Genomic DNA, 25,578 nt, shown 5'->3' on the forward strand with positions numbered 1-25,578 from the left:
CATGTGGGCACATCTGACAGAAGCCGGATTTGCCAAGTGGTGGATTTGTCAGATGGTGAGGGAGACTTTGGAGTGCTACCCCAGCGGATGATGAACGTAAGGATGACAGACTCCGTCCCTCAGAGGAAAGAATCAGCTTAAAAGCAAAAGAAGCAAGCCTAACTGCCCTCCCTGCTCTGAGGGAGGAATGGAAACGCATTCTGGAAATGCATTTCTGTCAAAGCCGAACATCAGCAAGTCAGTGACTAAGTTGAAAGGAAATGTGGTCAAAGGGCACTGTTTCAATGACACTGGAGGAATATCCTTTAGTGATCTATTGTACAGCATGGTGACCACAGTTATTAATAATGCATTGTATTTATGCATTTATTTTTATTTCAGTAAGATTTAATAGCTTTTTGGATTAAGTAGTAGAAAAACTTCCATACTTAACAGAGACATTTTATCAAGGCCAAAAAAAGTCTTGCAAAATGGCGCAGCAGACTGACAAGGTGACATAGAAAATAAACTTTGCCCAATCACAACTTGTGACTCCCATCCCTGGAGTGCTGACTGGCCTCAGTAAGACAGAATCTCTTTAAATCCATTACTCCATGCCCACCTGAGGCACTGTTGAAGAAATCTCACTGTTCACCCAGGGTGCTGGTTCTGGTACACTTGGATCATAAGTCCATTTGGGGAAAACTCGTTTGTAAAGGTTCATCAGTTCTGTGTTCTGAGATTTTAGCTTCCCATCAAAGCTGCACTTCATGTGGCCGTGGGTACCTAAAGGCTCCTGGATGTGTCCTCTGCGGCTCCACTTTGTTCTCAGTTCCACCGGTTTAAACCACTGCACATCTTCTCTATTGAAGAACATGTAACATACCACTGCCATCTTAGTACAAATTTTGAAAGGATGATCACTCAGGACAACTCTCTTGACCATTCTATTTGGATCCACCAACAAAAGATGGCCTGTAGCAATGAGATTGTGCATTCTATTGCTTTTCTGCTTGAAAAGCAGCAAAGATGAAGGAGGAAAAGTGGTTGGTGCATATACTGTCACCGCCAGGGCCATATCAGCAGTCAGGAATCTCTGAAATTTATGTTTGTCTGCTGCAGCATGCTGAGAGAATAAAGGTGAGGCTCGGAAGTGCCTGGATCTACAGTGGAATATGAGCTCCTCCTTGGATTTTGCAGATTCAGTACTGCCAGGGTCACGCCTCACCACCGTATTCAATACTGACATCTTCTGTTCATGAAGTAGTGAAGAAAATGCAATCAAGGGTGCTCCTTGCCTGAAGCACTCAACCACTGAGACAGGGACGTTAGAGACATGAAGCGTGACATACCAGCCAACATCAGCTCCTTCAACCTCTTTTTCTTCAATCTCTTTAAATATGCTTTTCCTAGTACTAGTAAAGCTCTGAAACTGAAATATTCAAGCACAATCTTGAGGATTATTTTTCCTTAGGATCCCATGGAGATGTCTGGAAGCTCTTGAGGCCTTTGTATTTCTGAAACTGAATTCTGGCAGCCATATCACGGGGGGTGTCCACTTCATCTGGAAACATATCTTCTAGTCTTTCTTGTTTACATTTCTCCAACATTTTTGCCTCAGCTTCTACATCCACTTTCTTATCAGAGAGATCATCATGCACAGACTCCCTTGTAGTCATAGTTTCACATTCCTCCTCTTCTTCATCTTCACACTTTCATGCTGAGATTCCTCCTTCATAAAATCCTCATGTTCTATATCATCATATTCTTTACCACCTTAGAATCTCCCTTCAAGAAATCCTTTGTCTCACTGAACTCCTCCTCATTGGGCCAGGTTTGCTCCCCCTGCATTAGATATGGGATAACCTCTGTTTGTCAGGATTCCTGTCTAGCAGGATCTGCCTTCATTAGGACTTTAAGGTCTTCTTCCATATCATCGACAGTATCCATAGCACAAATCTCTATTGCCATGTCTGGGTCCTTTTGGGATTTAATTACTGTAGGATTTAAAGGGAAATGGTCCATGGGGTCATCTATGTGTTTCATCTGGAAATCACCATGTCCAATGATATGCAGCAACCTATTTACATTCAGAGTCTGCCCACGAACATAGCCTGAAATTTCCAAGGTGCCCACCAAATTATTCTCTTCACTAGGAACAAAATCAGCAGTATGGGCAAATAGGTAGGCCTGCTGATCTCGAAAAGCAAGATGCCATTGCTTCTGGTTAGCCAACTGCCTAAGCAGCATCCCTGCCTCCTGTTGAGTGTCTAACAAGAGGAGTTTGTCATCCAGAAAGTGCTTCTCCACTGCTTTACTTAGCTTCTTTCTGGCATCTATTTGTTTCTTCAGTGGGAGGCCAGATAATCCCTGGACAGCTAGTGCTAATGAGGAGAGCCATCCTTGCTACCCAGCTGTCTCTTCTCCGCCAGAACCGCCTCCTTCTTCTGCTTTTGGAGCTGGCTGGCGGGATGCCTCTGGTCTACTCTGCTGAGTTCTTTTCTCACCTTCTTGCTTAGGGTTTTCAGTGCTAGACGGCCCTTGCCATCCTGCTGTGCAGGTCCCCGACCCTGATGCCACCCACTTTTATAAGCTTTATTCTGCATCTTGAGTGGGCTGGAGTGGTGGGCTGCCATACTGCAGCTCACGTGTACAGAGTCAGCCCATTTTATTTATTTCATTTTATTCTTTAATCTTTTTTTTTTTTTTTTTTTTTTGTAAAGTCGGGGTCACACTATGTTGTCCAGGCTGATCTTGAACTCCTGGACTCAAGTGATCCTCCCACCTTGGCCTCCCAAAGTGCTAGGATTACAGACGTGAGCCACCACGGCTGGCCAATAATGTACTGCATATTTCAAAATTGCTAAAATAGAGTTTTAATGTTCTCATCACAAAAAAATGATAAATTAGTGAGGCAATGCATATGTTAATTAGTTTAATTGTATCTTTCTGTAACATATGCATGGATCAAAACATCACATTGCCTCCTTTTCCACTGTTCCTTCTGCTGAAGGATGGCACAGACACTTTGAAGGGAACAAGTGATACAGAACCAACACACAAACAAATGATTGGAAAACATTGTACTCCATAAATATATGCAATAAAATAATTACAAATTAAAGAATAAAATGTGGAAGATTGGGATATTATTTTTCTTCCCATAGTTAAAATAATACTCTTTAATAAAAATTGTACAAGCTTTTTTTTTTTGTGTTTGCCATATTAGAATTCCCATCTACAGAAGACCAGGGAAAGAATGAAGCTTCTTAGTAAGAGGAAATATAGTCTAGCCCAGCAGCATTCAGAGATCCGGTACTATCTGGAGTACCACTAATCGAGTGGATGCATCCCTTTTTGATAACTGTAACTATCCCTCAGTGCCAAAATTTACTGTTTTGTCTAATCTGTGGCCAGCCCAGTTGAGCTAGAGAAAGGTTGTGTTTAAGTGCAGTAAATGCCTCAAACGGAATTTACTCAAGTGAGTTTTCATCCAGGTGGTTCCCCTTTCAGCTGCAACTTAATTTCCTCTCGTTTTTTGCTCCATTGACATAGGAGTTAGAGTTCGTCCTCAATGCAGTGGTTAACAGTTCAGACTCTAGATTAGACTAGCAGAGTTTGAATCCCAGCAAGTTACTAAACCTTTTTGTGTGTCCTGTTCTTCACCTTTAAAATAAGAATGATAATGCTTGTATCCACCTCATACGGTTGTGCTGACTTAAGTGATTTAATATTTGTAAAGCACATAGAACAGTTTAGGTGAATGGTGAATACTATATTTGGTAAATAAATAAAAATAACGCCTGCCATCTTAAGCTGGAATCTCTAAATTCACACATTAAACTGCAACTAAACAGACTTTGGAGTCTGGAGCTAAATCGTAACAGGGAACAGGTATCCTAAAAATGAACATGCATTTACCAAACAGCCCTCAATGTCTCCAGGGCTGATTTTTAACTGCTTTTGCAAAGCATTCCACCCTCCCAGGGCCTGCACATGCTGAAGGTATACGGCGGCCTGGAAAAAGTGTCAGATGGTTTTCATAAACTTGGCACTGACTGATCATCTACCTTCTTATTCGTTGGGTAGGTACTAACTGTTAAGTTGGGTAAAATAGATGTTTTACCAGAGCAGGGGGCTGGAATGCCACAGAATAAACCAGCAATCCCTCTGACATGGAGGTGATAACAGCAATTCAGTCAGGAGGTGACAGTCTGGACTAAGGGTGTGGTTAAAATGGCACAGGAGGGGCAGAATCAGGAGCAGGTATAAGCTGCAGGCCAGGACTGTCCTTAGGAGCAGTAATGATGGGAGAGACCAAACCAACAGCCCGATTCAATGATGAAAGCTGAATTGGGCATGGCCGCGGAAGGAAAAGTCCAGCACCTGTCTCAGCCCTGGCAGTGGCTCATCCATCTGCTCTCCCTGGAACCTCTTTTTCCACTGTGTAGCAGAGGGATGGCACAGATACTTTGAAGGGAGCAAATAATACACAACCAACACACAGACAAATGATTGGAAAACAATTCTACACAGCAATTCTTGCCTACTCTCTTGAGGCCTGAGAAAGTTCAATCAAAACCAGAATTAAAGAATGCCAGTACTGGCCACCACAGGCAGAGGCTCATGGGCTTTGCAATCCAAGAGAGAGAGAGGACTCGGGGATGTCAAACACGTGGCTGACTGCAGATGTTTCACTTTTTCTTTTTTTAATTTATTTATTATACTTTAAGTTTTAGGGTACATGTGCACAATGTGCAAGTTAGTTACATATGTATACATGTGCCATGTTGGTGTGCTGCACCCATTAACTCATCATTTAACATTAGGTATATCTCCTAATGCTATCCCTCCCCCCTCCCCCCACCCCACAACAGGCCCCGGTGTGTGATGTTCCCCTTCTTGTGTCCAAGTGTTCTCATTGTTCAATTCCACCTATGAGTGAGAACATGCGGTGTTTGTTTTTTTGTCCTTGCCATAGTTTGCTGAGAATGATGGTTTCCAGCTTCGTCCATGTCCCTACAAAGGACTATGCAGCCATAAAGAAGTTTCACTTTTTCACTTTACAGTTTTCCTTAAAATTTCCCACAGATGGTATTCTTGGTTTTTGGGGTGGAGAGAGAGAGGGAGAAGGGAAACAGGAAGGAAATATTTCAAGAGGGAGCAAAGTTGAATTAAGACTGGTGGTTGAAGGCTGGCGATTAATGCTCCATCTCTTACTTCTCTCCTTCCATTAATGTCTAAAGGGAAGCAACAGAAAAGGTCGGTTCTGAGTAGGGGAAGCAAAGGCAGAGCAGTCTCGCTGCTGTCATCAGATTTAGCGAGATTTTTGCCCAGCTGTTTGCTGAAAGACATGCAGGAAAACGAAGAACCAGAGGGCTCAGGCAGGGCCACTCTGTCTTGAATGGTCTCATTCCTCATTCTCAAAGAGAATCTTTCAGGGGTTAGCTCTTCCTTGAGAATTTCTGCAGCTCAGAAACCTGCCCTTTGAAGCCCAGGATGGCCACTTTTTTTTTTTTTTTTTTTTTTTTTTTTTTAATAATTTTTTTGAGACGGAGTCTGGCTCTGTTGCCCAGCAGGCTGGAGTGAAGTGGCGCCATCTCAGCTCATTGCAACCTCTGCCTCCTGGTTTCAAGCAATTCTCCTGCCTCAGCCTCCCAAGCAGCTGCAACTACAGGCATGCATCACCACACCCGGCTAATTTTTGTATCTTTAGTAGAGATGGGGTTTCATCATGTTGGACAGGCTGGTTTTGAACTCCAGACCTCAGGTGATCTGCCTGCCTCAGCCTCCCAAAGTGCTGGGATTACAGGTGTGAGCCACCGTGCCTGGCCATTTTTTTTTTTTTTTTTTTGGAAAGGCCAATCTGTGACCCTCCCACTGGCTGTCCCGGGAGGGTTGTCAGCTTCATTGTCAGGATGTTTTATGTTGGACACTGTTATAGGTTGAGTTGTGTCCCCTACAATTTATGTGTTGAAGTCCTAACCCTTAGCAGCAGTGAATGTAACCTTATTTGGAAATAGGATTTTTGCAGATGTTATTAGTTAACATGAAGTCTTTAAGGCAGGCCCTCATCTGCCGTGACTGGTATCCCTAAAAAAAGGGGGAATTTGGACCAGGCGTGGTAGCTCATGACTGTAATCCCAGCACTTTGGGAGGCTGAGGTGGGCAGATCACAAGGTCAGAAGATCGAGACCATCCGGCTAACAAAGTGAAACCCTGTCTCTACTAAAAAATACAAAAAAAATTAGCTGGGCATGGTGGCGGGCACTTGTAATCCCAGCTACTCTGGAGGCTGAGGCAGGAGAATGGTGTGAACCTGGGAGGTGGAGCTTGCAGTGAGCCAAGATTGCACCACTGCACTCCAACCTGGGTCACAGAGTAAGACTCCATCTCAAAAAAAAAAAATAAAATAAATAAAAAAGGCAGGCGTAGGGGGGTAATTTGGATGCAGACACATGCACACAGGGAGAATGCCACGTGCAGATGAAGGCAGAGATCAGGGCGATGCTTCTACAAGTCAAGAGATACCAAGGGTTGCCAACACACCACCAGAAGCTAGGAGAGAGAACAAATTCTTCCTCACCGCCTTCTAACCTCCAGAACTCCAGAACTGTGAAACAAAGAATGCCTGCTGTTTTAATCTACTACTTTGTGGTACTTTGTTACAGCAGCCATTGCAAACTAATACAGGCACCAACTTGAAGGTTTGGACTTACTGGAAATAAACGAACTTTTCCCTGGCAGGTGGATCTACTCCACATTGTTCCTACAGCCTTATATTTGGCTTTTGCCAGTAACGGTTTCTACAGTGACTCTTGGTGTGGTTCTGCTCCGGATCCCCCTATATCTCTCTGGTGGAAAATTTCCTAGCTGCTCCAGGCTGTGTAGGGGGATCAAGAATGGAGCTCTTTGTTTAGACTTTGCGTGGTGTACATAAATAACGAGCATATGGGGAATTTTCAAGCCAGAGGCATTTCAGAACTAGGCAAGGGAAGAGAGGTTTCATTTGTTAAAGACATTTCCTGTTAAAATTCATCACAAGCTTCTCTATGTCCTCCCTTTCCAGTGTCCTGCCCCCTCCCCACACACCTCAAATATGTAAGAGACTTTCTTAGCAGCGTAGGCCCAACAGGATGTTGTGAGAATGAATAAGAAAAAACTAATACATCAAACCAGATGAATGGAAAAAGCTCTGTTTCTTTTTATGCATGTAACTTCAGAACTGTAAAAAGGGAACGAGTAAGAGAATTTCTCATAAGTGAACATGCTGTTAAGTGTGTCTAAATTGTTTATACAAAGGGTTGCCTTCAGAAAATCACCCCAGTTGTTCCTTTTAGTTATGGGGACATGCACTGAAATTCCACCTTCAGGATTTTAATGGAGACTTCTTGTGTTAGTAGCTTATGTGCCTAGCTGCCCCAGGCTGTAAAGTAGGGGGGGTCAAGTTTCAGGTGTAAGAGCTGATCTACTCCAAGCCAGTCCACCCAGAAAGCAGGAGGTGGGCCTGGCCCTGGGGAATAATTTTGGATTCGCTGAACGCAGGGTGCCCCACTTAGTTACTGCTATTTCCTATTATCCTGTGGATGCTTGACAGCAACCACATCTATTGGCTCTGTAAAAGCCCTTTTAAATAAAAATATTTCATTAGCTGCCAGGGAATTGGTGAGGCAAGCTGTGTAAAAAGCAGCTCCATTTGCTTGGGTCTGGGAAGGAGGTTGACTCCTGGTTAACACAAGCATCCCAGTTTCACACCCCATTAACAGGGTGTCAATTGGATTTCTCCCTTGTAACCCAAACCACAACCCTAGGGAAGCTGGCCAGCCTTCCAGTTGCTTCTAGTGCAGATATTCATGGCTTCATGGTCTGACTTAGTTGAAGTGATTTCTTGTAACAGTTTCAGAAGAGGCGCGTCCACATTCAAATGTAACCATAGGAACATATAGCAATGATAAATGTTCGTCATATGAGGATTGCCTCGTATTTTGAATTATGGTGCTTTCTGGACAAACCTCCTGAAGATCAATGTGTATAATTGGTAATTTGCAGTAATATTAGGAAATCAAATAGAAAAAGTAACAAAAAATTACAAAGAGTAACAAAAGAGTAATAATTCCTACTCTTAAAAATATTTCTTAAATGGTAAGGTGCAAGACAGAATACAGAATATAAAGCATAAAACTGAAGGAAGTCGGATTAGGGTACAATTTATTGAAGATCTACAATGAACCAGGAAATGCACTAAGTTCTTTATTGTGTATCCTTATCTTGGCAGGAGAGAGAGTGGGGTGGGGGGTGGGGGAGAGAGAGAGAGAGAGAATATGAATAGATCCATTTGGAGAATTTGTCCTGAATTATTAAAGAAGGGTAATTTATAAGAGTGTCATGAAGTCATTTAGGAGTTTGAGGGGAAACAGAAGAGAGGTAATTATGTATCCCAAAACCCTAAACCCAACAATCACATTTTTCTGATTTACAGAAGGGTCTAATCCCTGAGTAATGTTTTTAAGGTCAAGGTCCAAACTCTGGCTTTGGAATAATTGGCCTGTTACCTGGAGTCAGGGCTTTGGCTTTTAGAGACAAAAACAATAATTAAAAACAGCTTTCAGAAAGATATCACTCTACCCCAAGCCTACCACAGTGACTTGCACATAGTATGACCTGAAATAAGAGTTTGCGTAATGGATGAACTGAGGATTTTATATTGAAATGTTGTTTGTAGCAGACAATTCCTATACTTGTTTTTCCACTTGAAGATGTTGAAGAGAGACTTGTCTGAATTGCAATAAGAGAAAATAGGTTAGAATTCCCAGCTGCAAGCAGAAAGAAATCTTGGTAAGAGCTTCAAGAGGGTTAATGAAGTTCTTTCTGGAGTATCTATGGCAACAGAAAGGCTAAACATGGCCGTGTGTACTATGTAGAAGAATAGGGTAGATCTTTTTTTTTTTTTTTTGAGACAGAGTTTCGCTCTTGTTGCCCAGGCTGGAGTGCAGTGGTGCAATCTCGGCTCACTGCAACCTCCGCCTCCCAGGTTCAAGTGATTTTCCTGCCTCAGCCGGCCTCCCAAGTAGCTGGGATTACAGGCATGCACCACCACACCCAGCTAATTTTTTGTATTTTTAATAGAGATGGTGTTTCACCATGTTGGCCAGGCTGGTCTTGAACTCCTGACCTCAGGTGATCCACCCGCCTCAGCCTCCCAAAGTGCTGGGATTACAGGCATGAACCACCACGCCTGGCCAGATCTTTAAAATCTGCTCCTTACCCCTTTCCTGTGTGCCTTTTCATTTACTACTTTGTGGGAGCCACAGCCACCTAGAATTATACTAAATCTCCCGGAATGATGGAACTCTTTCTTTTGGTCAAGATGCTCAGTCTTTCTGAGGACACAAGCATCACGCAGCTGATGTTGCCTGAACCATGTTATGGTATAAAAGGGATACATATCAGTTAGGGATTGGTTTAGCTGAGAATGAAGGCAAACCCCAAATAAAATGGCATAAACAAAATAGAAACTGAAGAAGTTCAGAGGAAAGTATCCTGTTCATGACATTGTCAGGAGCCACCTTTTTCACCCTGTGGCTTCTCTACCTCATGGTCCCAGGTGGTTGCTTGAGCTCCAGCCATCAGGTCCACATTCTAGCAAGGAGGAAAGAAAGGTATATTTCATTTTTTTTTTTTTTTTTGAGACAGGGCCTTGCTCTATTACCCAGGCTGGAGTGCTGTGCCATAATCACGACTCACTGCAGTCTTGACCTCTCCTGGGCTCAGGTGACCTCCCACCTCAGCCTCCCGAGTAACTGGGACTACAGGCATGTGCCACCATGCCTGGCTAATTTTCGTATTTTTAGTAGCGATGGGTTTCGACATGCCTAGGCCGGTCTCAAACTCCTGAGCTCAAGCAATCTGCCTGTTTTGGCCTCCTAAAGTGCTGGGATTATAGGTGTGAGCCACTACGCCCAGCCATATTCTATTCTCACAAGGACACTTCCTAGAAGTTGCAAGAAGCACCTTTGCTTTTATAGCGTTGGCTAAAACTTACACATAGACACCCTACTTTCAGGGAAGGCTAGTAATGTGGTCTCTATTTTGGACATTAAGTACTAGTGAAATACAAGGGATTCTATTATGAAGAAAGCAGAGGAGTTTGGTTAGAAGGGGACAACTTGCAATCTCTACCGTGAAGGTAAAATGGGCATCTAAGAGGTTTAATGACAAGGCTTGTCACCCTGGCCATGAAAACATTACTTTCCTTTCTAACTGTTCATTGTTAGCTTCTTGTTTGAAAGCAGGCACCAAAGGGAATCACTCTACACTCACCTTGGTTTTTCTCTCAGTTTTAACTTGATTTTGAAATCCTGACAGTAGGAACATCTTGGCAGACACTGAAAGTGTTCACTAGACTCTTGGAGGCAGGCTAGGTTCCCAGGAGAAGAGCACTGCTTTCAAATTCTAATGGAAAAATGCACTGTGAGGCAGGAGGTCTGGGCTAGGGCCTGAAATTCTACATTTCTAACAAGGTCCCTAGTGATGCAGTGCTGCACTACACAGACCATGTTTTCAGTGCAAAGGTTTAGAGAAAGTTCTCTATGGCTATCTGAGTCCCAGTTTGTAGTAGGATATTCAGGAAGGGATAGCATAATTGCCCAATGAGTTCTTCTTGCCTGCCGTACAGATAGAGCCTATTCACTGAGACAGTGCTATTGCAGTAGAGAAAGAGCTTAATAAATGCAGACTTAGCCAAGCCAGAAGGATGCGAGTCTATTACTCAGAACAGCTTCTCTAAAAGATCAGAGGCTAGGGTATTTCAAAGACAGTTTGGCAGGAAGAGGGGTAGGGAATGGAAAATGCTGATTGGTTGGGGATGAAATCATAGAGGTGTGGAAAATGGTCCTCTTGCACTGAGTCAGCTTCTGGGAGCTGGATGCCTTGCACTGGAGGCCTCAGGACCAGTTGAGTCATGAGTCACCAGTCCAGGTAGAATCAGCTGGTCACCAGAATGCAAAGGTCTGTAAAAAAAAAATCAAAAGACCCATCTTAGGTAATACTCTGGTGATGTTATCTATAGGGGCAATTAGGGAAGTTACAAATCTTGTGACCTCTTGAGATGGCTGGTTATTGTTTCACTATGCCCACTTTTAGCAGAGTTCAGCCCCTCCCATAATTGTAATCTTGTAGCCTTCCTTTAGTTTTACATAGGCAGTTTCTGTTCCCAAAAAGAAGGGGGTAGTTTTGGGAATGGCTATTGTCATCCTTGCTTTAAGGTAAACCATAAACTAAATTCCTTCCAAAGTTAGCTTGACCTATGCCCAGGAATGAACAAGGACAGCCTAGAGGTTAGAAGCAAGATGGAGTCAGCTATGTCAGATTTCTCTTACCATCATAATTTTGCAAAGGTGGTTTCAATGGGGGTGGTATTCACCAGTATATCTGTCAGTGGTTTTCATATACTACTTTTCATAAGAATGTCCTTGTGGAGCTTGGTAAAATACAGACTTCTAGGATCCTGACAATCACTTTAAATGTAACAGGTATACAGTATACAGGTATACAGTAACAGATGTCTGAATTTATAACAGGCACTCTGAGTAATTTCTGATAAAGGTGGTCAAGGAGCAGCATTTGAGCAATATTGATACCCTGTGCCTAGGCAGTCTGTGTGGGTGAGGGTCTCGGGGTCTCGACCTCTCAGATCGTAAGTTTACAGAGATCCTGGTGTTCTGGGATATGTGAGTTTTAGATAGTCTGGTTTGATTCATTAAAGGAGACACATATTGCTAATCTTTGCTGCTCAGGAAAATTTTATCAAAGGTACATTTTCCTCCATTTTGGAGTTAAGGGTTTTGTTCTTGCAGGAAGTTTGAGGGTGTCTTAGTCAGCTCAGCTGCCATAAAAAAAGGCCATGAATGCAGTGGCTTAGATAATAGACATATATTTCTCACAGCTCTGAAGAGTGGAAATCTGAGATCAGGGTGCCAGCATGGTTGGATTTTGGCAAGGGCTCTCTTCCTGGCTTGCAGATAGCCTCCTTCTATAGCCACCTTCTTGCTGTGTTCCCAAATGGCAGAGAGGGAGTGAGCTCCCATCTCTTTCTCTTCTTATAAGGACATTAATCCCATCATGAGAATTTCATCCTCATGATCTCATCTCAACCAAATGGCCTCCCAAAGGCTCCATGTGAAATGCTGTCACACTAGGGGTTAGGGCTTCAACATGTGACTTTTTGCGGAACCCAAACATTCAATCCGTAACAGGAGATTCTGCATCACTAAGAATGGTACTGGCTGATTAACAAGAGGTTTGGTGTGGACAGAGGTGGATGTGAGGGCAGGGGCAGGGGAGAATCAGGGAAGGGAAGAAGGAGAAGGGGCGAGGCAGAAGCTGATCTCTAGTGGGCATTGCTGCATGCAGTCATGGTGCTGTGAAGGGGTGGGTCGCCCCTCCACACCTGTGGGTGTTTCTCGTTAGGTGGAACGAGAGACTTGGAAAAGAAAAAGACACAGAGACAAAGTATAGAGAAAGAAATAAGGGGACCCAGGGGACCAGCGTTCAGCATATGGAGGATCCCTCTGGCTTCTGAGTTCCCTTAGTATTTATTGATTATTTGTCGGTGTTTCTCAGAGAGGGGGATGTGTCATGGTCACAAGACAATAGTGGGGAGAGGGTCAGCAGACAAACACGTGAACAAAGGTCTTTGCATCATAGACAAGGTAAAGAATCAAGTGCTGTGCTTTAGATATACATACACATAAACATCTCAATGCTTTGCTAAGCAGTATTGCTGCCCGCATGTCTCACCTCCAGCCCTAAGGCGGTTTTTCCCTATCTCAGTAGATGGAACGTACAATCGGGTTTTATACCGAGATATTCCATTGCCCAGGGACGGGCAGGAGACAGATGCCTTCCTCTTGTCTCAACTGCAAGAGGCATGCCTTCCTCTTATACTAATCCTCCTCAGCACAGACCCTTTACGGGTGTTGGGCTGGGGGACGGTCAGGTCTTTCCCTTCCCACAAGGCCATATTTCAGACTATCACATGGAGAGAAACCTTGGACAATACCTGGCTTTCCTAGGCAGAGGTCCCTGCGGCCTTCCGCAGTTTTTGTGTCCCTGGGTACTTGAGATTAGGGAGTGGTGATGACTCTTAAGGAGCATGCTGCCTTCAAGCATTTGTTTAACAAAGCACATCTTGCACAACCCTTAATCCATTTAACCCTGAGTTTGACACAGCACATGTTTCAGAGAGCATGGGGTTGGGGGTAAGGTCATAGATTAACAGCATCTCGAGGCAGAAGAATTTTTCTTAGTACAGAACAAAATGGAGTCTCTTATGTCTACTTCTTTCTACACAGACATAGTAACAATCTGATCTCTCTTGCTTTTCCCCACAGTGCTGGCCATTGTAGAGGTGTCGCTTCATTTAACATGGTAGAGGTGGTAGGGGGTGTTTCATTTTACCTCTGACATTTGTTTTAATATTCTGTTTGCACATATTAAATATTTAATCTACAAAAGGGTTGGAGGAAAGAAATGGCTTTTCTGATGACCGAGTACCAGGACTCCTTTTTGCCTCTTCGTCTTCATACCATGTGCACTGCCTGAAAGGTGTTCTTCCTTCCCTTCCTCCTGCCTCCTTCCCATTCCCAGCTCTGCATCTCCAGTTCGGTCTTTGAATCCTCTGTACTAATAAGGGCCTAGTTCAAGTGCTAGGTTGATTTCTTTGTCATCCTTTTCAGGAGTCCCAGATTGTAGCTCCTTGCATGGATTCAATCCTTCATTCATGTGGAATTAAGTTTCCCACATTTCTGCAATCAGCCTGGGGATTCAGGCCAAACCCCAAATACTAGTAATCCCAAACCAAGCAGTGACTGTGTTCTGAGATTGAAAAGCTGGTGGATGATTCATTCTCGTTTGGTTGCTTCTCCAGTGCACTCAATAGCTTCAGGCCCTGTTTCCCAGGAGATTACCATTCCACCTCTCAGGAAAGAAAAATGTGATGGCCCTAGGGGTTCATTTCTTTTGATCTTTCAGTAAATTAGCAGACAGATGGCTCAGTGGGTCTGCATAGCTTGATTAAAGAACAGGCTGATTCCAGCCCTGGGCTCCAGAGGCTCCATTTCCAATAAGGACACTTCCTTGACAAGACAGCATCCAGTATTATAGCTATATAGATATTTCCTGTCCTTGTCCCCAAAAATGTTTGGAGCTTGATGCTAGTGAGCTCTATTCTACCAGAACACCAATGTATTGTGTTGATCAGGGTTCTTCAGAGAAACAGAACCAATAGGATATGTATCTATATCCCATATATGTACATCTATATCCAGGAAGAAATTTATTTTATGGTCTTGGCTCATATAATTATGGAGGCTGAGAAGTCCCATGATCTGCCATGGGACTGCAAATGGAAGACCCAGGAAAGCTGTTGGTGTAATCCTAATGTTTGAGAGCTGAAGAGCTGATGGTGTAGATTCCAGTCTGGGTCTGAAGACCTGAGAACAAAGAGTGGCAAGGGCAGAGAAGATCGATATCCCAGCTCAAGCAGTCAGACAGAGAGTGAATGGGACCTTCCTCTGCCTTTTTCTTCTATTTGGTCCCTCTACAGATTGCACCATGCCCACCCACATTGGGGAGGGCCATCTGCTTTCCTCATTCCACCAATTCAAATGCTCATTTCTTCCAGAAACACCCTCATAGACACAGTTAGAAATAATGTTTAATCGGGCTGGGTGCAGTGGCTCCTGCTTGTAATTCCAACACTATGGGAGGCTGAGACGGGTGGATCATTTGAGGTCAGGAGTTTGAGATCAGCCTGGCCAACTTGGCAAAACCCTGTCTCTACTAAAAATACAAAAGTTAGCCAGGTGTGGTGGAGCGTGCCTGAGTTCCAGCTACTTGAGAGGCTGAAGCAGAAGAATCGCTTAAACCTGGGAGGTGGAGGTTGCAGCAAGCCCAGATCACACCACTGCACTCCAGGCTGGGCAACAGAGCGAGACTTCATCTAAAAAAAAAAAAAAAGTTTAACCAGCAATCTGGGCTTTCCATGGTCCAGGCACATTGACACATGAAATTAAGCATCACACGTATTGTATATATATTTAAAATTTCTGTATGCTAATATGTTTTGGCATCTTAAAAAATGTTTCCAGCTGGGCACGGTGGCTTATGCCTATAATCCCAGCACTTTGGGAGGCCAAGGTGGGTGGATCAGGAGGTCAGGTGTTCGAGACCAGCCTGGCCAACGTGGTGAAACCCCATCTCAACTAAAAATCCAAAGATTAGCCAGGAGTGGTGGCATGCACCTGTAATCTCAGTTACTCAGGAGATTGAGGCAGAAGAATTGCTTGAACCCAAGAGGCGGAGGTTGCAGTGAGCCGAGATCGTGCCACTGCGCTCTAACCTGGGCGACAGAGCAAGACTCCATCTTGAAAAACAAAAAAACAAAAAGACAAAAACATGTTTCCATCTGAGGATAGACTTCCCCTCCTATTGCTGGCCAATTCTGGGATACAGCAAAGGGCTCAGCTGGGAGCGTGCCCTAGGTATCCCAACTGCCCAATCCAGGGCTGTATCTCCTCTATCTGGTCCATGCACCCCAGGAAGCAATATTCCTCTGCCTTAATCATCCCAAGGCCAGCTACCAGGCAACTAGGGACATGCTTATAGCTTAAAGCTTGCTGAAATTATTCAAACTAGCCAATCCTAGTTTGTCTTTCCTATGGAAACTTCAATAAAGACTCTAGCATAAACCATTTACTTGCTTCTATCTTCTGCTTCCTGACCACCCGGGTGTCTTTCCTTGTGTCCCTGAGTGGCCTAGCTGTACGCTCCTGTCTCTAGGACCTGTGAGTATAATACACTTTGTTTTCCTGAGCCTCTCCTCTGTCTCCTCTTGTGGTAGGCACCTGGCTGAACATTTCATAAAAGAATGCTAAACAGTTGACCATGGGCTTGGGACTTACGTATGCCTGGCCAAAGCTTTTGGGATAATGAGGGCTCAGGGAACTATGTGCCCTGTGCTACTTCTCTGCTTCTCATCTTCCCCCTCCCACAAACCCTATTTTCTATCTGTATCCTGAGGCATAAATGATGTGTGTCTGTGACTCCTTTGTAAAACAGTTTCCAAGTTTTGGTTATTAACCACTCCTGCATTTGAGGATAAAGTGACCTCTGTGGTGACAGATCATGGGATTAATAACAAATGGTTGGACCGCTGCTTTCTTCCCACTTAATAAATATTCCATGAGTAATTGAATCCTGTTGAATTAGTTGGGCCACAAAGGCTCCTTCCTCCTTTGCTAGGAATGCAGCCAGAGTTGTGCTTTAAAAGACACGTGTGCATGTGCTTACACTGAACAAATTCCCTGGCAGAAAGAAAGTGGTGGAGGAGTTAGAAAGGCAGAGAAAAGCAGAAGGCAGCACCAGAGGAAGGATGTACGTGAAAGCTTCAGTACATTATACAAATGAGATGGTGATATATTCCCCAGGAGAAGGAGACCATGCTGTTTGGGGCTTCATACATCCTGTTTCTTCTTGTGATTAAACTGAAAAAAATTAATGATGTTGGGAAGGCAGGAAAGCTGAAGGAAGACCAGAGCCTGATACCTTGGGGTAATGACGCTGCCTCCGTCTGTGCCTTTTTAATGCTGACAGGAGCCACCCCTTCTGCCTAATGGAGAAACATAACCAGTTTCCATGCAGCTTAGAATAGCTGGGGTTGAAGAAAAGGTGCAGGGTTTTCCTTTTTTTGGCTCAGTGCCTTTTTAGTTAGTTCTACCAACTCGGCTGGGGGACACTGGAGATAGAAGTGTGACTGCTGTTCCTCATCCATACGGGCAGGCCACATGGGCAGACTACCTGACATTTGTATCCTGCTTCCCTGCAGGGTGAGGAAGTCTCATGAACATAGTCTCCTGAGCTGAAGCAGGGGGAGGGCTCTGGAGAAAGAGGACCTGGGTGCAGATCCTGCTCATTCAGTGATCCCAAGACCTTGGGCATATTTCACAGTCAACTTGCCAGGGAGAATTTCCAGTGCTGAGGATAGGGTAGTGAACAAAGGAACTTTGGTTCTTGCGGGGAAACAGTCTATGAATAAGTAGCAAGAAAAGAAAAGAATGGCAAATTTTAATAAAGATTTCAAAGGACACTGAGGGGCTGAAAGAGTCATGCTGGGGTGAGCTGGGACGAGGACCAAGTCAGATATACTTCTTACATTCAGGGGACTCATGTCCTAGTGGGAGTGAGACATACGTACACACCTGCACACGTGGTGCAATGCTGCAAAGAAAACAAATAAGGGCCTAAGAGAGGAAAAAGGCAGGGGATGCAGGTGGATGAATCCACTTTAGGTGGGTTGGCCAGGGGAGGCCTCTGGGAGGTGACCATCGAGCTGATAGAAGATGAGAAAGCTGCCCTTCAGAAACAGGAGCAGAGCATTCAATATGAGAACCAAGAACAGCCTATGCAAAGGGACTGAGGAGGGAATGAACTGGGAGCACCCAAGGAAGTGAAGGAGGCTCAGTGCAGCTGGAGCCTGTGAAACAGGATGTCTGGGGAGGAGCTGAAGCCAGGAGCCAGGTTGGAGTCCCAACACATGAAGTTGTGTGGGCTCTGATGGGGACTTTAGAGTCTCTTCTAAGTGCAAAAGAAGGCACTTTCGGCAGGAAAGTGATATAATCCAGTTTATTTTAAAAGACATTTGTGCTTGCTGTTATTCTTAAACCTCTGTATAGTGGGAATAGTCCATAGTACCTACTTCAGAGGGTTGTGTGAGGGTTAATTGAGGTCTGAATATAATGCACTTGGCCCAGTGTCTAGCACACAGCAAGTTCAGGGCACATTGTTATTCATCTACATGCAAAGCTGGCTTCAAAGCCATTGAGCCCACCTTATTCTAACTTTGGCTGTTCTTGCCATAGCCACTTGGAGCTTCCTTACAAGGTGAGGTCAGATTGTGTTTGTGTGTCTATGTCTCTCTACCTACCTGCCTGCCTACCTCTATCTCAGTCATCTTTATATATAACTGGAGTAGCCAGAGGTAGGGTTAAGATTTTTCTCAGAACACAAATTTGGATCTAATCCAACAGTCAGACAAATGGGCAGTCAAGTTCCAAGTTCCCAGGTCCTTGCTGTTGTTATCATTTTCATCCAGGGGCTATGAAATATCTACTTTGGTCACAAAATTCATGCAAGGCCACCATAGAATACTAAACTTTAAGCTAAAACTATCAATGTTGGACATTTTCTTCCACCTCCTTTTTGTTCTCTACCCTGCTGTCTGTGCTGGGGGCTGACCTCCACGGACCACATCCCTTCTGACTGCTGGATGATGTGGTCAAACGCAGGAGACTGGAGGACAGACAGAGAGGTCAGGATATGTATTCCTTTTGCTTCCTCCCTATCCAGCCACCTTCCTCTACCAAAGGCCACAGCTCCTGTTGCAGTGGCCTCCTCTACATTGCTGGTTTCTCTGGGTTCAGGTGAAGTCTCTTTCCTCTTACATCTTCAGGTCAGGGATTGTAGCAATTTTCTGCTATTTCTAGCCCAGAGGTGCTTGTTGGTTTCCCTTGATCCTGCCCACACTTTGATAAATAGTCTCTTCATCGAAATTATTTTAAATCACCCCTTTTTGTGTCTGCCATCTGTTTCCTACTGGGACCCTACCCACCCACATACTCTCTAAGATCAAATGTTTTAAAAATGTACCCTGGTTATTAGGGTACTAGTCAGCTAGATGCAGGCATATTTTAATATTCATCATATTTTAATGTTTCTAAGATGTACCCCCCACACCCATATTTTAACACCTCTGAAATCAGGATGAGATTCGCAAATGGTGATGTTTTACTCTTGCTACTGGCTTGGCATCTGTGGGTGTTTTCTTGTACATGTGTGAACTTGGTCATTCATTGCTGGTCATGGAGTCCTCATTTTAATGGAGTTCTGTTTGTTGTTGGTAGTACTCAATGGTGTTTAAAGTGTTTCAGTAGGTTTACATTATGATTCAGCTCTGGAATGAAGTCATTATTTACACAGAGGCATGAAACAGAGCAGCAAAGCATAATTTTGATGTCAGTGAAGCAAATATCCATCTTGGCAGAATGGAGGAAATTCCATATTTTTTAAAGGGCTTTGTGGGACTTAAAAAAGGAAGATACTCATAAGTAGTTGGAACTGTGTTATATGTGTTACTGAGATATGTGCAAAAGGATTGCCTATAATAGGATGAGCAATGTGACTAAAGGAAGTAGGAATTCCCAAGTCCTTTGGAATAAATCAAAGAAATTTCAAAGAAGCAAGGAGTTGGTGTCATTGATTGGCAGTGTTTTTTATTTTTTTTAATTTCTTAGCGGCACATACAATAATGGTGTGCCTTACAAATTATTGACATCTTAGATTTGATGAGCTATGGTATTTTCTAGAATGCTATTTTCTGGGCTCTAGCCCATTTATTGACTCCAGTCTTACCTCTCTGGCAAATTTACAAAGAAACAAAGGCATAGCATTCATCTCCAGGCTGGTGGAGGACGTGCTTCTTAAGTCTCCTTCTTCCAGCCCCAGATTCCACATACTCTAAGCGTTTGAAATTTGAAAGTTGATGAGTTACTTAACCTCCAGGGGAGTCTAGGACCTCTCAGAGGCCAAAGGCTTGCTGAATGTGCTGGTGTAGAGAGAAGACTGCTGCCCCAGGAATGTTCTCCTTAGGTGGGGTAATTGAACAATTTATCTCATGGTCCTGATGGAATAACAGAATAGGCCTTAAAATATAATTCTAGAAAGAAATTAGGGGGCAATCAAGTAACAATTCAGTGGAGTAGGAACATTCTACCCAGGGCATCACTGTTGTTTTCTTCCAAGCTTCCATTGCAAGACCACCTGTGTCTTGTGGCCCTGCTGGGTAAGCTGGGGAGGGAATTACCAATAAGGCTGCCCCTCAGACCCAGGCTGCAGATTCAAAGCATTTTATTTAGGAAGAGTTGAAGGTACTTACACATGCCTATTTCCCCAAATGGCAAGAAATATGATCTTTTTTGAGTATGCATTTTGAAAGTATTTGAAATACCCCTTTTGAAAATACCCCTTTTCAAATATGATCTTCCCAAGGGCCGTATACTGATGGAAAAATGACTTGAGTGTGGAGTGAATTTGTGAGATGCCTTTAGAACTCTGTCCTCAAAATAGAAAAATTAAAAAAAGCAGAATAAACTTAGTACTTAACTCTAAAGGTCTGCTAACAGGTCATGTACATAAAAGTGGGAAAGAGATTCAGAGGCAAATGAAGAAATTCAAGAGGGATAGATTCTGTTCTAAAGATAGTTCAACTGCTGTGCCAGCCTCCTTTTGTCCCTGGTCCCTCCATCTCCCCTCCCCATTCTCCATCTTTTTGCATCTGTCTTTCTGCTCAGAAAAACTGGCCTGTATGGACCCACAAAGGGTTTCCATGTCTTCATCCTCCTGGTTTGTCCAGTGAAGAAGGAATCCCAGGAGGAGATGAGAAGGAAGGGATGAATGAGGTCAAATATTGATTCCCCTGGCTCCCTGCCTGCTAGGTTGCCCGGAACTGCTGTGTGCATCTATGGAAGGTCACAGATCTTCTCAAGGTGTGGTCTCTGCATAGTCTCTTCTTTGGTAACTTCTCCTCTCCTTTTTAGGCCTAGTCAGTCACGGTTCTACTATTAAACTGCAGGTTACAGCACTATCTCTGTGGCTCCTCTACACCTACAGCTTTGCAAGTATATCCTCCTGAGAGTATGCTATTTCAAGTGTGCCATCTGCTTCTCAGTGGAACCCTGATGTTCGGGTACCAGATACTCCCATTTTCATGGAAGATGTTATCTGCTGTAGGGTTTGAGAGATTGGAATTACCCTGGTTCAGTTCCTTTAGCCCTGAATTTCAGGAGGCAAATGCAAAGCCCTGACAATGATGACCTAATTCCCTGACTTCTGGGTGTCAGAGATTTGGATGAGTTTAGAACATTGATTTTTGGACTGGGCGCTGTAGCTCACACCTGTAATCCCAGCACTTTGGGAGGCCGAGGTGGGCGGATCACCTGAGGTCAGGAGTTTGAGACCAGCCTGGCCAACATGGCAAAACCCCGCCTCTACTAAAAATACAAAAATTATCCAGGTGTGGTGGCACATGCCTGTAATCCCAGCTACTCAGGAGGCTGAGGCAGGAGAATCGCTTGAACCCAAGAGAAGGAGGTTGCAGTGAGCCGAGATCACGCCACTGCACTCCAGCCTGGGCGACAGAGTGAGACTCTGTCCCAAAACAAAACAAAACAAACAACAACAACAAAAAACACTGATTTGATTTTTGGGAATTTGGAGCACTAATTCTGGGACAAGGAGTGTGATTTGTTTGTAAAGTGATGTGTTGGGCTTCAGTGTTCATTTGAGTAAGTCACTTAGTGATGGTCGTTTCTATGTCTCTTATTAGTCAGCTTCTCCAACTTACCTAAAATAACAAAATCACAGATAATTTGTAGGCCAAAATTAGTCTTAAAAACTATTTTTGGCCGGGAGTGGTGGCTTGTGCCTGTAATCCCTACACTTTGGGAGGCCGAAGCAGGTGGATCACCTGAGGTCAGGAGTTTGGGACCAGCCTGGCCAATATGATGAAACCCTGTCTCTACTAAAAATACAAAAGATTAGCTGGGCGTGGTAGCACACGCCTGTAGTCCCAGCTACTCAGAAGGCTGAGGCAAGATAATTGCTTGAACCCGGGAGGCAGAAGTTGCAGTGAGCTGAGATGGTGCCATTGCACTCCAGCCTGGGAAACAAGAGCAAAACTCCACAGTTTTTTTTTTGTCTCCCCGCAACATACCTTGAATAACAGTGCAAATTCGCTGAATGTAGAGTTTGGTGAGTTTATCTTTCCAAACAGAATTAGACTTTGACATTTCATAGTCACAATTGCAAGTGATACCTAAAGGGAAGTTGGACTGCTGCAGACAGTTGTTGAGGATGTGCACTGGTACCTGTAGGGGGCACCATTCATATATACTGTGAATTAGCATGCAACCTGCACAACTGTGTGCAGTGACCCTAGGAGGAGCCATAATCACCTCCAGCACTGATGGGCAGAACAGGGTGGAGTTTAACTGTTGTCCGCACTGCCTCTGGTTATCTGCATTTTAAGCTTAGGCCTTAACCTCAAATATCTGATTCACGGTGTGAATTTTGCTTTTACTGTAGCTCTTCATATATTGCAGCTAAATATTTCACATATGATGTCTCAATGTTTGAGGATATTCTATGGCAAATTTAATTTCGGGAGTACCAAGATGAAGAGGAGAAGCACTGGATCTAGTGCTGGGTACCTGGATTCAAACCTTGGCAGAACAATCATGAAGCAGTTCCGTTGGGACTCTCAGAATCTCAGTCTTCTTAACTGTAAAACAGGGTGAATAGTAGCTTTCTTATAGGTTTTGATGAATAAACAAGATTACATATTTGAAAGAGCCTTACACACAATAAATGCTGAGTAAATATTGGTTTACTCTTACAAGGCAAAACCTGTAAAAGTGACATTTTCAGAAAAGATTAATAGGTGAGCCTCTCAAGCACCAGTTTACAATAGACTTTTTTAATGCAACAGAAACTGTTTGGGAGGCTGGAGAGAGTTGGTTAGCTGGGCTTGAGGCTAACTGCACATGACATTCAGCTCCAGGGGCAGAGGCCTGATCCCCAGAGGGTTCAAAACTATTCTTGGCTTTTGCCCTTTTCTCCGACATCTTGAGTTTTCCTATTTATCGACAGGGCCAACTGGCAAAGAGGTATTCTTCTTTGCAAAGAGGTATTCTTCTTTGCCTTTGAATGTTTGCACAGCATCCTATTCTGATTAGAGAAATCAGATAGAGCTGGGATCTTTCACCTCTATCCTAATTGGTACATAGCACATTGTGACATCGCATCTATTGGTGTTGAATATGTAGGGGGAGGATTAGGATTTAGACCAAAGTTTTTTTTTTTTTTTTTTTTCAGAGTCATACTTTGTCTGGGACTACAAGTGCATACCACCATGGCCAGCTAATTTTTGAAATTTTTTGTAGAGATGAGGTCTCATCAGGTTGCTCAGGCAGCTTCTGGGCTCAAGCAAGCCTCCTACCTTGGCCTCCCAAAGAGCTGGGATTCCAGGTTTGAGCCACCGCACCCAGCCTAGACATTATTTTCTATGATGATGGGATTAGGGAGTGGAAGTGAAGGATGTTATAATGTGGGCTTTAACTTGAAAAGGGATATAATCTACTCCCTCTATTAGGTGACTCCTGATTCTTGAAGCCAAATTTTTCAGTCTTCTTTTATGATTCCAGGAGTGAAAACAACCAAGGAAGACCTGGTTCCAGTAATAATAATGATATCTTATATTTGTATAATGCTTTGTACTTTGGAAAGCAGCTCTACAATCTCATTTGACCCTCACGTAAACCCAGTGAGGTGGCTTGGGAGGCATTTGTTCCTTTATTTTACAGCTACGAAATCCCAGAAGATAATAAGTGTCTCGCCATGATCTCATAACATGTAAGTGATAGAGTCCAGGTCTCCTGGGTACTAGTCTAGCATTTTTTACTTTACACTGCATCATCTTGAGCATTCACATTCTTTAAAAAAATTTTTATTCATGAATATATAATGTGTGTTCACGGTTTCAAATTTAAAAAGGTACGAAAGGATATATAGTCAAAATTAAGACCTCTTCCTTCTTTTCTACTCTCTTAAGAACGTATTGCCCTTTCTGGATATGACCACCATTCCCTGTTTCTCATGTCTTCTTTGGTGATATTCTGGGCATTTTAAAGCATAAATGTATATTTTCCCCTTCCCTGATGGACTTAAAAAAATATAAGACAGTGGAAATACCCTAGAGAAGTGGGCTTGGAGAAGTTGGTAAGTAATCCCACTTGGGGCTTTGTGAGAAATATACCTAATCTTTGTGGCTTTGCTTTTGGGAATCTAAATGGTATATTTCAGCTTTTTTTTTTTTTTTTTTTTTTTGACGGAGTCTCACTCTGTCACTCAGGCTGGAGTGCAGTGGTGCGATCTTGGCTCATCACAACCTCCACCTCCTGGGTTCAAGCTATTCTCTTGCCTTAGCCTCCCAAGTAGCTGGGATTACAGGTGCCTGCCTCCACGCCTGGCTAATTTTTGTATTTTTAGTAGAGATGAGGTTTCACCATGTTGGTCATGCTGGTCTCAAACTTCTGACCTTAGGTGATCCACCTGCCTTGGCCTCCCAAAGTGTTGGGATTACAAGTGTGCACCACGGCACCCAGCCTATTTTAGCTTTTTAAATATAGAAGACAATCTCTTTGCACTTTAGATCTTAAAAGTAACGCAGGTGTTTTAAAAAAGTTCTTACTGTGGGATTTTTTTCTAATAATAATAGATAATAGTTATTAAGTGATTAACTAAATGCCAATTGCCATTCTAAGTACTTTTTGTGTAATGTTTCATTAATTCTCATAATAAAGCTATGATAGAGGTATTATTATTATCCATTTTTTATAGCTGAGAAAACTAAGTCTCAGAAAGGTTAAGTAATTTACCCACAAGCACACATAGAGTACATGTCCAAGCTGGGATTTGAAGCAAGGCAGCTAAGCCTACCCCAAAAGCCACATTCTTAACCTTTGTATCAATGTGACAAAAATAATTCATGCAGGTTAAATTACACCTGAGAACGACTTCATTAAGGAAGCAGGGATTTTGGATAGCTCGCCCTTTCATTTCTGGTTTACTTCTGGTGTTAAAGTTGTCACTTAATCTTGATCTGCTTTTGCTTTCTATCTATGGTCTTTCTCTTCCTTTTTTTTTTTTTTTTTTTTTTTTGTGAGACAGAGTCTTGCTCTGTCACTCAGGCTGGAGTGCAGTGGAGCTATCTCGGCTCACTGCAACCTCTGCCTCCCAGGCTCAAGCAATTTTAATGTCTCAGCCTCCCAAGCAGTAGCTTGGATTATAGATGTGCATGACCATGCCCAGATAGTTTTTATATTTTTAGTAGAGATGGAATTTTGCCTTGTTGGTCAGGCTGGTCTCGAACTTCTGGCCTCAAGTGATCTGCCTGCCTTGGCCTCCCAAAATTGCTGGGATTATAGGCATGAGCCACCGTGCCTGGCCCCTAAGTCTTTCTCTTCTTCTGCCTAACATTATGCTTGAGGATCAGGAATTTGCTTTCTGGATCATAAGGTTATTTCCCAACTTCCTCCATAATTCCTAAACCAGGGCCATAAGAGCTTTCTCTCTTGTAAGTATCGGATATTGTTTTCTGGAACATGAAATCATCAAGATAATACTCGAGAATTGGAAGCTGGAGAAAATCACCAAGTATAATAGAAATGTGAGTCCCTACATTCTTAGTCTTTAGCTCCTCTGATAGTGCCTCACTATTTCACAGCATCACAACGCCTCAGCTCTTCTGATATGGTGTGTTATTTATGGCTCTGCTATAGGACCAGGTTGTTTTTCCCCCATCTGTCACACACCAATGCTAATACTCAGTTCACCCTACCTGAAACTCACCAAGAAAGCTCCACACCTGAACTGGCCTACACCTTTTTCAACAAGATGAATCTGCTGGAGCTTGTACTTGGGTATCAT

General features: G+C 43.4%; 1 pseudogene; it reads right to left on the minus strand.

The window, feature by feature from the left end:
- Positions 1-586: 586 nt before the first annotated feature.
- On the minus strand, positions 587-25,578 carry LOC100455990 (pre-rRNA-processing protein TSR1 homolog; annotated as a pseudogene).

This window comes from Pongo abelii, chromosome 4, assembly GCF_028885655.2.
Source record: "Pongo abelii isolate AG06213 chromosome 4, NHGRI_mPonAbe1-v2.0_pri, whole genome shotgun sequence".
NCBI lineage: Eukaryota > Metazoa > Chordata > Mammalia > Primates > Hominidae > Pongo > Pongo abelii.